Source organism: Nipponia nippon, unplaced genomic scaffold (assembly GCF_047370975.1).
Source record: "Nipponia nippon isolate SJK-2023a ecotype South Korea unplaced genomic scaffold, ASM4737097v1 scaffold_7, whole genome shotgun sequence".
NCBI lineage: Eukaryota > Metazoa > Chordata > Aves > Pelecaniformes > Threskiornithidae > Nipponia > Nipponia nippon.
Window position 1 is genome coordinate 53,796,898 of NW_028262391.1, and position 14,290 is coordinate 53,811,187.

Below are 14,290 nucleotides of genomic sequence, written 5' to 3' on the forward strand. Positions count from 1 at the left end.
CCGTAAGCCTGGGACGTGGAGTAGGAGGCAGGCCGCTGCTGACTGCGGGGTAGTCTAGCATTGCTGGAGCTTTCAGACGCCGTTACAGAATGAACGGTAAATAACGCTGAAAGCAATGAGCTGCAAGCATCGCTTGATCCGCAGCAGAGTCAGTTGAGTTCGAGTCCTGCGTGTCCCAGTGGCTTCCAGTAGTTTGACTGTATCACTGCTGCGGTTATCCTGGGAGCAGTGGGTTTTGCAGGGGAAAAAAAAAACACTCGGGGAAAAGAAATCCCATCTCTTGGAGCTGTTTTATCCTTTTTCTCAGCTGTAGTTTCTTAGGAACCGGGAAGGTGCTGTTATTGAACCGAAATGGTTTTGAGTATTTTATTTTTTTTTTTTTTTTAATATCAGTAGAGCCTTATGCACGTAGGTTACAATCGCCAGCAATTTTTTCTGAGGAGTCTTTGTTATCTAGGTCCACCATGGTGAGCCGCTGCTGTTACTGTTACGGCACTAATTACCATGCCCAGTACTAAAGCGGTTTGCGTGGGGAGCTCGGAGTTATTCAGCTAAGGTTAGTCTCTGGCTTAAGAGGCTTTCTGCAGTAGCTTTCTGAGCACAGAGGTATTAACAACACAGAAGACGGAGAAGACCACTTGAAATTTCATCGACCCTGTTTGGCTGCTGTGTTAGGGGTTTTTTTGTTTTGTGTTTAAAAGATTGATCTGTCTCTCCCATTGCCTGGTCTTGCTGGCTGTAAGCGGTGACCTTTCCAGGCCTTAGGGGGAAAGCGTGGGTGTCTGAAGGAAGGGCTGGCTGTTCAGGAGTCATCTTCAGGACCATCATTTGACTTGTCCTCTTGTGCTGTAGAAACAGGCTTTCTCACTGCTGGAAAGTTGATATATTCTGTGGAGCTTTCCATGGGTGACCAGAGGATTTACTGCCTCATGTTTGTTATTGTCCCTCCTTCACTACTTAGGCTGTTCAGGTGCTCTGTCTGTTGTTGAAATGTCCCCTATTTTCTCCCATTGTATGGAGGAGTAGAACAAAATTGTTTAAGACTCTGAATCGTTTTCTGGACTGCTGTTCTAGAACAGGAGGGGAAAAAAAATAAATCCCAGTGAGGCTTTGGGGAGGTGCCTCCACCCTGTGTCCCAGTGCATCTGGTCAGCCACGCTCAGCTCTTCTCCCAGCGAGGACCCTGCAGGGCTCTGGCTCCACGGCCCGTGTCTTGCAATGAGCTGGCTGTCGTGTGACGCTGGCGCTTTGCTCGCCGCGTGGCTGAGAAGCGTGCGTAAAACAAGAAGCCTCACGTATAGAGTTGAGCTGCATGCGTTACTGCTTCCGATGGAGAAGTCGGCTTTCAGAAGGCTTGCAGATGTGGAGCTGGGCTTGGCTGTCAATGATAGCGGATTTTTTAGGAACAACAAAGGCTCCCTTATCTTGGAGAACCTGACGCGCTGGTGCTTGGTGCTGGCTGTCGTTGACTCTTCTGCTCCTTCTGGCCCTGGTGGGAAGGGAAGGGTAGAGGCTGGCCTTTTCTAAGGGTGATAGGGAGAGAGGTCTCCTCCCCTTTGCTAGATTTTAATAAGAAAGGATTGTTTTCATCTTGCTTATATTCAGAATTACTGATGAGAGTCTGAAAGAGCAGCCCCAGCCCTCCGAGACCTCTGTGATGAGCTCCGTGAGGCTCTGCAGCCCATCACCACTAGTGCTCTGGGGTGAGAGCGGACGAGTTCTAGAAGCTCGTGTCCGAATCTCCGGCCTGTGAGGCAGCGGCTGTGTGGTGTGACGTGTCCGCTCATCGGAGTGCCGGTTTCCATCACATTGTCATTCCATCATTGACCTTCTAACTGCTCTGCAAGCGAGCTGGAGAGGTAAAACACTGTCCTCACCAGTCTCCTGTGATACAGATGTGCATGGGAAGGACCAGCCTGGAAGAAAGGGGTTGGTTCAGCAATTGAAGGATGAGAGGGTTGTGAGGATGTGTAAGGTTTGGTCTGTCACCCTGAAGAAGAAGTTGGCTTGGGAATCCTTCGCTTGCGGAGGAAGTGGCAGCCTTTTAAAGGGGGGAGGCACCAGGGAGCAGGGAGGTCAGCCGGACGCTGAGGAGAGAAGGCACGAAGAGGAGAAAGAGGAAGAAAGGGCATTAGCCAGAAGCAGCATCTGTGGTCTAATCCAGCCTGTAGTGAGATTGTTTTGCAAATGTCAACTGTGATTACGTAGAGAAAGTGACCCAGCTTGCGTGAAAGCAGCCAGCCAAAATGGTGGAGTTTGCACCAAGTACTGCTGCAGCCCGTAGCATATGGTCCTTCGGGTTAATGCTGAGATGAAGCTGTCAGAGCCTTGTCCGTACTGGGAGCTAATGGGACCCATACTCCATAATTAGTGCCCGTAGAGCTGCTGACAGAACCCTGGAGCTTCAGCCCTTGTTAAACTCATTTCCAGCTGTCATTGGCAGCGGTGGCAACGTGGAGCCCAGTTACGTTACAGTTCCCATTCCTGCCCCCGCTAATGGAGAAGTAATAGCTGCTTTTGCCAGACAAGATCTATTCTGGCAGTTTGTGTTTTGCGTATCTTCTGAAGGCCAGTTGGTGCCTGTTACTGTGTTGATTCAAGAGAAACTTTTTGGTGTTTGAAGTGACTTCAGAATCAAAATGTTGTCTTGCTTTCTGCTGGCAGATCAGTTGCTCATCTTGCAGGCACCTGGTGGCAGGGTGACGAGCTGCTGTCTCTCGCCTGTTTTGAGGTGTGGCCTGCGCGCACATCCACCCAGTGGTGCGCAGAGGTGGATCTCCCGAATCTAGTATGTCTGGAGTTCAGTCTTCTAAAAAAGAATTGTTAATGCATAAATACTGAAGAAAATGTTTTGGAATGGGAAGTTGAGGAGTTTCAATTTTCAGCTGATCAGAAGGAAAATCCAGAACTGACATTACAAGTTCTGGTATTTGAGCTCTTGCTTCCCTGGAAGGGAACGCTCCAGTGAAAGGTGAGCGTAGGCACGTGTGTAAGAGCGAGACCACGATACGGAGTGTATGCGTGATAAATAGTCCCTGAACTATGTCTGGTGATATGACCTCAATCCAAGCAGTAGCGTGGAGGTGAAGGTGGCTCGGGGTTACCGCTTTGGCACAGCAGAGCGTGGAGGACTCTCACGAAGGTTCAGAGGGGCTTCAGACAGAAGGTTATGCCCTGGCAACTCCTGTTTTTGTAAAAAGCTCAAGACAGCACTAGGAGCATCTTGCAGGCACCCTGCAATTATCATAATAAACAGTTTTATCATCTGCTTGGCAATCAATAATGTGGCTTATGCTGCTTTAGTATCTCACTGGTATTGATTACCTTAACAACTGTGCTGCGGTCAGCTTCTGTTAACCCATGCTCTGCCGATGGGGCTCGTCCGTCCTGCTGCAGGAGGCAAAGGACTCGGCTTTCAACCTACGCATGTGCAGAAATTAACAGCAGGACGGGTCAAACCCAGCTCTTAATCAGAGAGGCTTGATGGTAGGATTTTAATCCAGGAACGTGGAATTGAACGCATATTCTGTGTACGTGGTATTTTAAAAAAGGATGGAAATGCGATTCTGGGTTTGGGCTTGTAACAATGTTGGGTAGCGCTTTGTCAGAAGGGGTTTCCCCCGAGCAGTGCATGCCCCGAGACCCCTGCCCTTGAAGAAGGAAGGCTGCTCCCTCTGCAGAGGAGTTGTTAACGCTTCCCCGGGGACCCGGGCTCCAAACGGGACTGGGATGGGAGCATGCGCTGGACATCTCCTCGGCTTCTTTTGGCTCTGCTGGGACTGCCTGAGAACTGGCTGACGCACCGGCGTGCCGGCACCTCTCACGCCTGCCTGGCCCGTGAGAGAAAGGCTGTGGCTGTGGGACTGGGGCAGGTGTTGTGGAACTGCACTGGCCCCACAGCAGCCCGCCAGGCTGAGCTGGGGGAGCCGCACGCTGCTGCCGGTACCAAAAGCTTTGTTTCAGCTAAGTGAACCCTTGGGGGTGTTTTGACAGCGTTGCCTCCGCTTCCGGCAGAGCAGTCAGCAATTAAGAATATCAGGTTAGTAGCTTACTCCGTTTTGGGAGGAAGGAAGATGACTCTCTATGTCAGCATCCAGATGGGACTTTAAAGAAAGATGGGACTTTCTGGGATTTGGGTGTACCTAGATAGTTGGGTCTTGTGGCCCAGTAGTTCTCCTAATGGAATTTCCCATCATTTACTGCCCTGCTGATTTCTGATCAATGAAAATAAAATTGCATTGCCTCCTGAGAGGCTCCATGTATGGCTGCAGCCTCCAGCTGTGTCAGTTCCGGTAAGATAATCTCATCAGGCGTGCAAGAGGGTAATAGGAAATAAAAATAAAACCCACAATTAGCAAGAGGCCGAGCAGCAGAGTAACGCTTTCAGTCCTGGAGGTCTGGAGAAGCGTGGACAGCAGCTTCCCTCCCCATCTCCAAGGGTGCCTGCAGCCCTCCCAGGCGTGCCGCGGGGCAGCCCTCGCAGAGCTCGGGAGTCCGCACAGATCCACCGGGCACAGGCTGTGAAACCCGTATTTATCTGACTCTGTATCAACTCTCCCTTGGGAGATGGTTAAACTTTCACAGGAGAGGTGTTTGCTCTGAAGTGTATCAGGGATGTAGCAGCTGATAGAGTGGCTGCATACTGGGGACTAGGAAAGCATGAACTTGAGACTTTGAGCCGATGAGCGGCGTGTCGTTATTGACTCCTGTTGGTTGCTGCAATCAGAAGGGTTTATTTTGACCAGATACAGAAAATGCTTAGACCGTATCTGAAGTCTAGAGCAGGGAACTGTTTTGGTAGCAGATGAGTGTGCAGATGCTCTGGTTACAGGAGCATGGGACCTCTTGGATCTGCTAAAATTTGCCTAAAAGGCACTCCAAATGGGAAGGTTTCCCAGCCATACTGGCAGGTTTCTTTACCTGTTTCAGGGTTTGGGTTTTTTAGGTTATCTTCCAGTGATAAAACTGTGACCAGTAAAATTTACTCCATACCAAAACACTAATAGCTGATCTGAGCACACATCCTGGTGACCTTTGCAATGGGGGTTTGCAACACCAGTGTGTAATTCAGAACTAATGTATCAGACAGCCGCGGTGTTTGTCTATGTAGTAAGCAGAATGGTTACTGAATGACCTAAAGCTGCTGAGCCTGCTCTCCTCGTCCAAAGCATCAGCTTTCCCGACGGGTGGGAAAGAGCGCCTGAGCCCGGGACCAGGCAGCGTGTCTGTTTCCTAACAAGGACTGGATCTGAGCCCTGGCAGAGGAGATCTGCATGACTTATGAATCTAACTCTTACCCTCTGCTTGGCCCTTGACACTAGTCTGGAACGCACATGTTGTTTGGGTAAATCAGTAGAAAGGAAAAGCGCTGGCAGGACTTCTTTCCGAGGCATGTGAGCCTGCATGTGAAGAGCATTGCTCGGAGAGTGCAGTCTAGCAGCGGAGCGTTAGCTTTTCAGGCTGGGCCGTCTGAGGTTGGCTGTGTTGCTCCTGAAGTCGTGGTGCAGGGCTGGTGGAAGCTTAGCGGTGGTGGTTTATTAAGAGTTGGCTCTTGGAGTAGCAGTGCAAATGCCTCAAGCGTTTCTGAGTGGGTGGGGCCGCTCAGCACATCGAGTAACTGGAAGATGGGGGGTGGACGAGCCATCAGGACAGCCGCAAAAGCCAGCTGGAATCCCTCACTTGCAGGAGTCGCTGCTGTGGTTTGCGTCCTGTAGTCTTGCTATAAATGCTGCACTTTCTTCTTGGATTCAGGAGCAGCGCTCTGGCGATTTGAATACCATCTTTGATTTGTTTATATGTCTTTATGGTGTTCGAAACTTGGAACAATTCAGGGCTGCTCTCTTAACAAGCATCTCTGGGTTAGATGGGTGTAGGAGTTGCCCACTGCAAGGTCTTATGGATGTAACTGCCCTTTGTATTAGGGACAGGGTGGCCCAGACGGAGCTGTGGCAGCTCTTACTGGTACAAGCTACGGGACAGGCTGCTAGGGTAAAAACGAAGGAGGGGGAAAGGGCAAGCTTCAGACCGTGGCAAAAGGGAGGAAGAGTAACGCCCTTTTCCCAAGGCACTAAGGTATGGGGGACTTGGGGGACCGCGGAGTCCGTGCGATGGGGCGAGGCAGTTTGTCCTCGAGAGCTCTCTGGTTAGTTTTGGAGTTAGGTCAACAACAGTGCACTGAAAATGCAAAGCAGATGCAAATGTAGTTATTTACGCAGCAACATAGGCTGGAAGCAGCATTTGACAAGAAATGTTGGCTTTTCAGAGCAAAGGGGTGAATTGCGCAACGGCAGAATCATGGAATGTGCGATATTTTGAAACAAACCAATGTGGAAACAAAATCTAAAACTTGTGTGGTGTCTCATACAAGAGGAGGGGTTTGCACAGGACCTGAAAACCAGCGCCGTGCCCTGGGAGCCTGTAAATGCCCTGTCACTTAGGAACTCGGCAAGTGCTTTACTTTGTTTTGTAGAGAGAAATGCGACTTAAGCTAGTTTACCTCTGCCACAAAATACTTTCAGTGCAAAGAGTCTCTCTGGAGGAATAAACGCTCTGTTCCCCAGCTGCTCGCTTAAAACCCTCTGGCACTCCCCTGGATTACTCTGTTCTCAATGGCAGTCGGTTGATGATTATATAAATATTTTTGTGTGTAGTACAGTAGCTGGCTCAAAGGGATCAGCAAACTTGGAATAATAGTTCATAACAAAATGTTTTCTGAAGAGCTGCCTGAATCTTGTGTTACTCTTATTGGCTCAATTTTAGCTGGTGTGAAGGACAGAGGAAAAAATGTGGATAATGTAGAAGGTTCACCTTTTCAAGGAGACCCTTTCTCTTAGTTTCATGCCAAGTGCTTGAGCCCTACAGCTTTCAGTCCTGTTTTGTTCAGCGTTTCCTTTGCTTCCTGCTGCTTGAAAAGCTGTTTATGCTAATGATCCTGTGAAGATCTGAGGAACTGGCTGTGCCTATGCATGTGAGCTTGTGTGTAAGAGAGGGCTTGCATTTTCTGTCCTGTTAATGAGCGTGCGCAGTGCAGCGCTTGTTTGTGTTGTCAGCATGCCAGTTCTGGAGCGCTGTCGGCTGCCAAAGGCAAGCCCTCCATGTGGTTGTCTTCCTGCTGGGAGAAGACCGTCCTCTCCTTTTGAGGTGCCTGATGGATCTTTCCTTTCTGTAGACCACTGTGTGCTACCTCATCCTCTTCTGGGACCTCGTGCCCTTCAAGACCCATTGGCTAGAATCCCTCGGAAGGGAAAACACGCAGTGTTCACAGGGGCTTCCACAGAGGCATATGAATTCACCCAAAGGGCTGTCAGGCCCTGGCACAGGCTGCCCAGGGCAGTGGTTGAGTCCCCATCCCTGGAGGTATTTAAAAGCCGGGTAGACGTGGTGCCTAGGGACATGATTTAGTGGTGGACTTGGCAGCGTTAGGTTAACGGTTGGACTTGGTAATCTTAAGGGTCTTTTCCAGCCTAAATGATTCTAAGACTCTATGAATTCTTGGCTTTGCCAGGATAACAAATTGGTTCACAAGGACTTGCCCCGGGACTCTTGTTAACAGGTGTTGGAACCCATGGGTCAATGTTGGTTGGATCCTTCTTCCACCAGCAGGCAGGTCTGGCTTGCTAATTCCACTCCTGGTGCAACGGCGTTGGACGTGGCTGTGTGTCCAGCTGGAAACAACAGCCTGGCACTGAGCAGTGTCTGCGGAGAAACTCTAGGAGACGTCAAAACTGAGCTTGGGCTTTTGGTTGGTAAAGCCTAACCGCAGAAGAGGAAGAAGGCTAGATGTAGAGCTTGTTCAGGATTTGGCAAGACTGATATCTCGTTATGAATCCTCAGCAAACCACAGTTGTTGATGAGGCAACTCCGCTATGATCAGGTGTGTGCCAAAACACAACTTGGTCGGTGCAAGAAGTGACTTGCTATGTGAAAGAGGAAAATTAGTTTATAATTTCTTCTTTAGAATGTTGAACTTGGCAAATAAATATCAGTATTTTCAGGGGTTTGCTTGTTAGGAATTGCATAAGAGGAATCCCAAGGCACCGACATTGTAAAATGTTGATGGAAACCCCCAACTAGAAATCACTTTTCAAGCTGTGCATCCGCATTCACTATTACGCTTAAATTTTGGCTCAGGAGTACCTTTTTATCCTAACATTTCAAGTCCTGTTGCAGAATCCTCAGCACTTCCCTTAGGCTGGCAGGTATTCTTACTACTTTCTGGCACCTTAATGAATGGGAGAGAGCTGGAACCTGTACCTTCTGTTTAAGTTAGAAGATAAAAGCATTTTATGAAACTGGGAATTGAAACTATCTCTGTATTGCTACCAAGCTTGAATATCCAGCCCGTCTTGCTTAGGAAATTTAAAAAGATCTTTCTGTTTTAGGAGGTGACTTTCCACATATTTGTGTGATAACAGCTGCTGTATATATCTCATAAAGTGACAACATGCTCATGGAACCTTATTTTACCCTCTTATGTGACCACCCCGCTTACTAAGCGAGGCAATGTGTGATCATGTAATTAAAGACAGTATCATAATGCATATGCATAAAGGAGCAAAATTAAAGTTGCTTTGGCAACATACATTCTGTTCTTCCTTAATTTTTGAATTCTCGATCCTAGATAATGATTTTTATCGTGTCTTTCCATATGCAATTTCCTAAGTGTTACGAGAGTGCTTTGTGGCACGCCAGGTGCAGGGAAGTGACACAGAAAGCTTTGATGCTCCAGGTTCATTGTGTCACCGCTCCAGACGGCCATGGTAACCGCCCTGCATCCCCCCTCCCAGCCTTCCTGCTCTCGGGAGCTTTGAACATACCTGGTCCTAGGGATCATGAAGTTTACTTGGCTGCTCGGTCACCTTTGGTACGTCCATCCCTAGTTTTTAGGCTGGAACCAGTGTCGTCGAGTGCCATTCCTGAGACAGGAGCTTCTTGGCTGACCTGAACCTTAGCGCTTGCCAGGCTCTGTCCTTCCGAGGACGTGGTAAAAGGCCAAGCCGAGCGTGTAGGGAGGGGGGTGCGCAGAGCATCGAAGCCTGCCTTTAGTGCTTGTGCTGGCTTTCTCCTCCTGCCTCTGTCCCTTCCCGCTTCTCTGAACCGCCAGCACCTGTGCTGGAGCTAATCTAGGGGAGTCTCTCAGCCTGTATTTATGGTATTGATTTACAGAGCACCTGTTGGCACAACAGGTAGGTGTGTATTTACAAAGTTTAGAGACCGTTGTGCAGTTTTCTCTAACAGGAACCACTCAAGTTCAGTTGCTGACGGTGAGCGTTTGTGTGAGCCGCATCTTTTGTGGAGCCATGGCAAAGAGCTTAAGAGCTGGCTGGAGTTCGCGAGCCTCCGCTGCTTGCCAGGATGCTCTGAAGGAGCAGACCCTGCTTATTACAGGGTTGAGCACTTCTCTGCACCGTGCGGCTGTGGGAATGGGCAGGGGGAGGGGTGCCTCACTGGGTATCTTCCAGGGTAATGGCTGTGGATGTAATGCATCTGCTTGTATCTTTTCCCTGTCCTCAGCACCCTTTTCTTCATGGTGCCATGTGGGTCATTAGCTGAGGGAACAGTTTCTCACTGTCTCTTTCTCCTTTTGTTTTCCTCCTTCCTCATTGCTTCCAGTCTTGGTTTACTGCCAAACAGCCTCTTGTGAAAGGGCCGCCTAATTAACCCTGTGCTAATTAACAATTTAAAATTACACAGCACGGCTGTTCATATTTAATTCTCGGGAAGCCTGGGCAACAGCAGGAACCCCCTCCTCCCTCCCGCTCCCGTCCCTGCCGCCCGCGCTGCTGCCGCGCGTCCCCGGGGGAGGAAGCAGCCTGGTGTCGCGGGCCAGGGGCTGCCCCAGGAGCCCCAGCTTGCCAGGGGAGCGGAGGGTGTTGCTTTAGCACCAGCCGCTCCTTGGCGGTGGAGGCGTTGCTGTAAGATGGCACGTCTGTCCCCGTGAGGATGGGGCCACGGGCTGTGAGGAGGTGACGGGGGGAGACGCGGGGATTGACTCCACTTGCGTTCTGGAGAGAGCGTGGCTGCAAACCACCAGCCAGGGTCAGTAGAAACTCTCGATGACAGTGTGGGGCGCGCAGTGCAGCGCTTTCGGTTGCACTCTGCCGTCCAGATGCAGCTCAGCTCTGGACCGCCGTGGCTGCCGCTCCTGCCCTGATGGAGCGCTCCTGGCCCCGCCGTGTCCGTGCTCCTCCAGCCAGGTCCCAAACCTTCTTGGAGGGGCTGCGAGATGCAGCGATGCTGCAGGGAAGGAGCAGGGGCTGGGGCGGGCTGTGTGCTGGAGGCACGGCGAGCATGGCAGCGGGAGCCGCGTGGAGCAGCAGTGGGACGCGAGGCCGGAGATGGGACCGGGAGAGCCCCTCCCTGCCGCTGGGGCGGTGGGAGTGCAGGGAGTCTCCAGCGCGCAGGCTGTTCTCTCTGTAACTGGAGTTCATTGATTTTACGGGAAACCATGTTTACAGATGGAGTGCTGATCGACCTGACGAGTTGACTTCTGCCTCCTTAAGTAAGAACTACCTTTTCTTATTGACTGGCTGATAAACAGAGCAGAGAGGGCAGGGGGTAGGGAGAGGACGGGAGGTATGGAGCCTGTGTCATTCGGTCTGTCCTCGCAGGCTCTCGTTGTCCCATGCAGGTCACTTAGGCACGGTCTGGGATGGAGGGAGATACAGGGCCTGTAACAGCGAACTAATAACTACATCGTACTCCTGCTTAAAGTCTGGTTTGCTTTAACGAGGAAATTGCTCTTTTCAGTTTAAAGGGATGATATCTGCGGTTCCTGTGTGAATAGCAACAAATATTTCTGTGCCTCTTCCTCCCGCAGCGTCGTTCTTCAGGAATAGCTCTGGTGCTGAACTGAACAGGCAAGAAAAGCTTGGGTTTGCTTAGGGGCTTGGCCTGTGTCCAGGGGCTCTGGCGGGCCAGGTCTCGGCTGCGAGTTTTTCCACCTGCCCTGGAAGGGCTCCTCCATGTCGAGGAAAGGGAGAGGAGAGAAGATGCCTTTGGAGTAGCACCTCCTGAGCTGGTTAACTGGAGTGAGTGGGGGGAGAGATGTTAAAGCAACCCAAGGCAGAAAAGCCCACCAATTAATTGGTAAGCGCTTGCAGGTTTGCCTGGCCTGGCCTGGCCGGGAGGAGAGATTGGCTTTCTTGTCAATAAACAAGTCCCCAGTGCAGCATCAAAGCCGCAGTCCTTTATCAATCGCGGCCTCCTCTTCCCGCATGTTCCTGTAACTTACCAAGCATTTATTACATTGATTTTACAATCAGGCTGTTAACCCTCCCGCCCCATCAGCCCTGCTAACCCTTTTGGCCCAACTGTCAGTCAGGCATCTTCCTGCCAATCAAGAGTTCCTGAGAACGGCGATGCTCAGATTCGTGCTGTATCTCCTCTAGGCATGTTTCGGGAGCTGGCTGTGCTGGCAAGCTGGATGCTTTTTGTCTAAAAGCGTTTGTGATGTGCTGTTGTTCCACATCGCGTTTTGAAGTCTGCACAGATGCTCCCAAAACTCTTCTTGGCAGAAGTACAAGGCTTATGGAGTTTCTTACTTTACTCATATTTTTTGCCCAGTATGAATTTGTGTTTCATTTGGATTGCAGTTGTCAATGCAAAAGGTAGCATGGAGAGGGAGAGAGTATGTCATGGTGTGGGAAGGTGATTGTGCAGCCTCGACACAGAAGGATCTGGGATCAGTTTAAGGAAAGCACGTAGCTAAGGACAGATGTTCCGTGGGAGAGAGCCGGTGCGAGTGAGAGCTGTTACAGTGCAGTGCTGAGGTGTCGTTTTAGCTAAGGTAAGCAAAACTGGCTGATTAAGAAGACTGAGCCTTTTGGCAACGGGATTATGGTACTCGTCTGTCTTATTCCACTCAGTGCACCAGGTTATTTTTATTGCAATCAAATCACTATTTATTCCCAGTGCAGCCACAAAGACAGCTGCGTGTGGCACGGGGTCCAAGCAGGTGGGGATCGGAAATGCTGTAGGGTAATCTTGCACGTGAACGCCTTGGATCGTTACACCATTGCGCCTCGGTGTCCTTCCATAGGCGTCCTTCCGTAGGCATCCTCGCCACGCTTGCTTTGAGAAGTGTTACTTTCTGCCTTCACGGGTAATTGTAAATGCTTTTTCTCAGGCTTCACCAGAAGTAAAACAGGAGAAAACCACCCCAGGTACCTTCAAACAGGTATGCCCGGGATCCCAGTCTGGTGGTCAGCAGTGTGAGAGCTTTCACTTGCTTCTGTCCTGTTCCACTTCCCACGTCCCAGGCGTAACGTCTGGGTGCAGGGGAGCGTTACTGCTGATGCAGGGGTGAGGACAGACAGAAGACGTCCTCCTGCTCCTGCTAACTGCTGGAGCGCTTTCTGGCACTGGCGGGGAGAGCTTTTGCTTTCCTTTGCAGCGGGAGGCTCGCCAGGGCAGGGGAAAGGGCATCAGAAGCTGTGAAATAACTACTAGGCAAAAGCGTTTAGGGATTCTGTTCCCAAAGAGTGTGCAGGTGTACCCCCAAAAGGACCTGCAGCGTTTGGAGGACAGGGGAGAGATCCTCCCCTCACCTAGAGGGATCATATGTATTCTAACATACTGTTATTAATGTTAGTGTATAATATCACAGAAATTATAAATTTCCATTGTTGTGGATGAAGAGGCACTTGGAAAAAGTGAAGGCGTATAAATGTGCGTGCATCTGACATGCATTTAAGTACATGCATCTGTCGTTACATACACATAATTATGTAGGAAACAGTATAAAGGGAAAATACGAACCCGTAAGGCAAATCAGAAAAAGTATGGGTGACTTTGTGTGGTAAGGGAAAATAAACTGGTGGGTAATGAAACCAGGAAAAAAGAGATAAAGTTGAATGTTGCTCCATTTTCTTTTGCTTGAAGGAATTCAGGTACTTCATTCAGCGGTGCTGTGGTGTCACCTGCTTTGCAGAAGACCAGATCTTCTCTGGCAAATTTTCAGTTCTCTTCAGACTTTTTCTTCTCTTTCCCCCGTTGTTCAAGTACCAGTTGCATGTCCTTGCAACAGCGAGTCCCCGGCGCTGGCCCAGCCGGGTGCAGCGTGTGCCGGCGGGTGGGTGCTGCTGCCTGTGTTGCAGGCACGCTGCTCTGCAGGAGCTGGCAAGGGTCTTCCATGTCTCATGGGCGCAAATCGAGCTAGAGAGTACTGGAAACACTTTCAAACTACAATTATAATATTTAATGTTTACATAGCAGTGTAGATTGTCAAAACACTAATAGTCTCTGTTGAAAGAGACCAAGGGCGGCAGCAGGCTGCTAATGTGACTGGAGCCTTTGGAGGGAGAGCCCTTAAAGCCCGAGGTGTCAGCCGGTGGGTACCCAAGTCTGCTGTGGGTGAACGGGTGGGGGGTCCTGAGCGATCGCCCGGTCTAGCCGGAGCTCCAGCGCTGCGCTGCTCAGAGTAGCTCGTGGGCTGAAGCAGCAACCGCTTGGAGGATGCTCAGGTAAGAGCAGCTTTGAGAAAGCTGTGGTAAATGAGAGAGGTTTAAAAAAAAAAGACTTAAAATAATTTGTATAACTTTACACTATTTAGAGTAAATCCCTCTGGGTCTGTTTAAGAGTAACAGCATATTGTTAAATTAAAACCTGCCCTGCCCCCCAAACCCTTATACTGACACTCAGCAAAACTCTCCCCAAGCGTGTATTCAGCTTTGGGACAGTCTGACAAGCAAAGTGGCGCTTGGGTTTAGTTGGTAGAAGATAAAACGCTGTGGAAAAAATCCTGTGTGCCATTGATGACAACGGATCTAGAGCATGAGGCTTTTGTTGTCTCTTGGTTCACAGATTGTAAAAACATGGAGAAGTTGGCCTCTTACTTGTACAGTTTTTCCTCAGTTGTTTTCTGTGGCTGTTTTGTATCTGTGTACCTAAGGAAATCTGTGGCCCACAGGTTAAAACTGACTTTTACAGGTGAGGTAACAGTGCTTTAATTTCTGCTGGTGTTTCCTCCCGCGTGGCTTGCGCAGGAGCTCTCTATAGGAAGCAGACTATAGAAAGGCTTCTTTGCAGGCAGGATTCTTGGTAGGTTTGCAGCTGCACTGACAATCTCCTGCTGATTGTGGTCTGCATGACAATGCGCCAGCCCCTAGGTACCGCTACCTAATCCATAGGTCTGTAACCTCTAGAAAGGCGCTTAGGATCGCAGGGTAAGAGACGCTGGTGGGATGCAGCAAAGGGGGTAGAGGTGGCAGGGAGCCGTGGGTGTCCGCCATGCCCAGGAGCCTGTGCTTGCCGGCTGCCTGGCAGTCAGCGGGAGTTCTCCAGGTCTGGT

The 14,290-nt window shown here is 50.1% G+C and overlaps 1 protein-coding gene across 2 annotated transcripts in view; it reads left to right on the top strand.

Annotated features, from left to right (window-relative positions):
* ZFHX3 (zinc finger homeobox 3) overlaps window positions 1-14,290 on the top strand; it is a 683,250-nt gene that overhangs the window by 552,878 nt on the left and 116,082 nt on the right. The window lies entirely within an intron of this gene.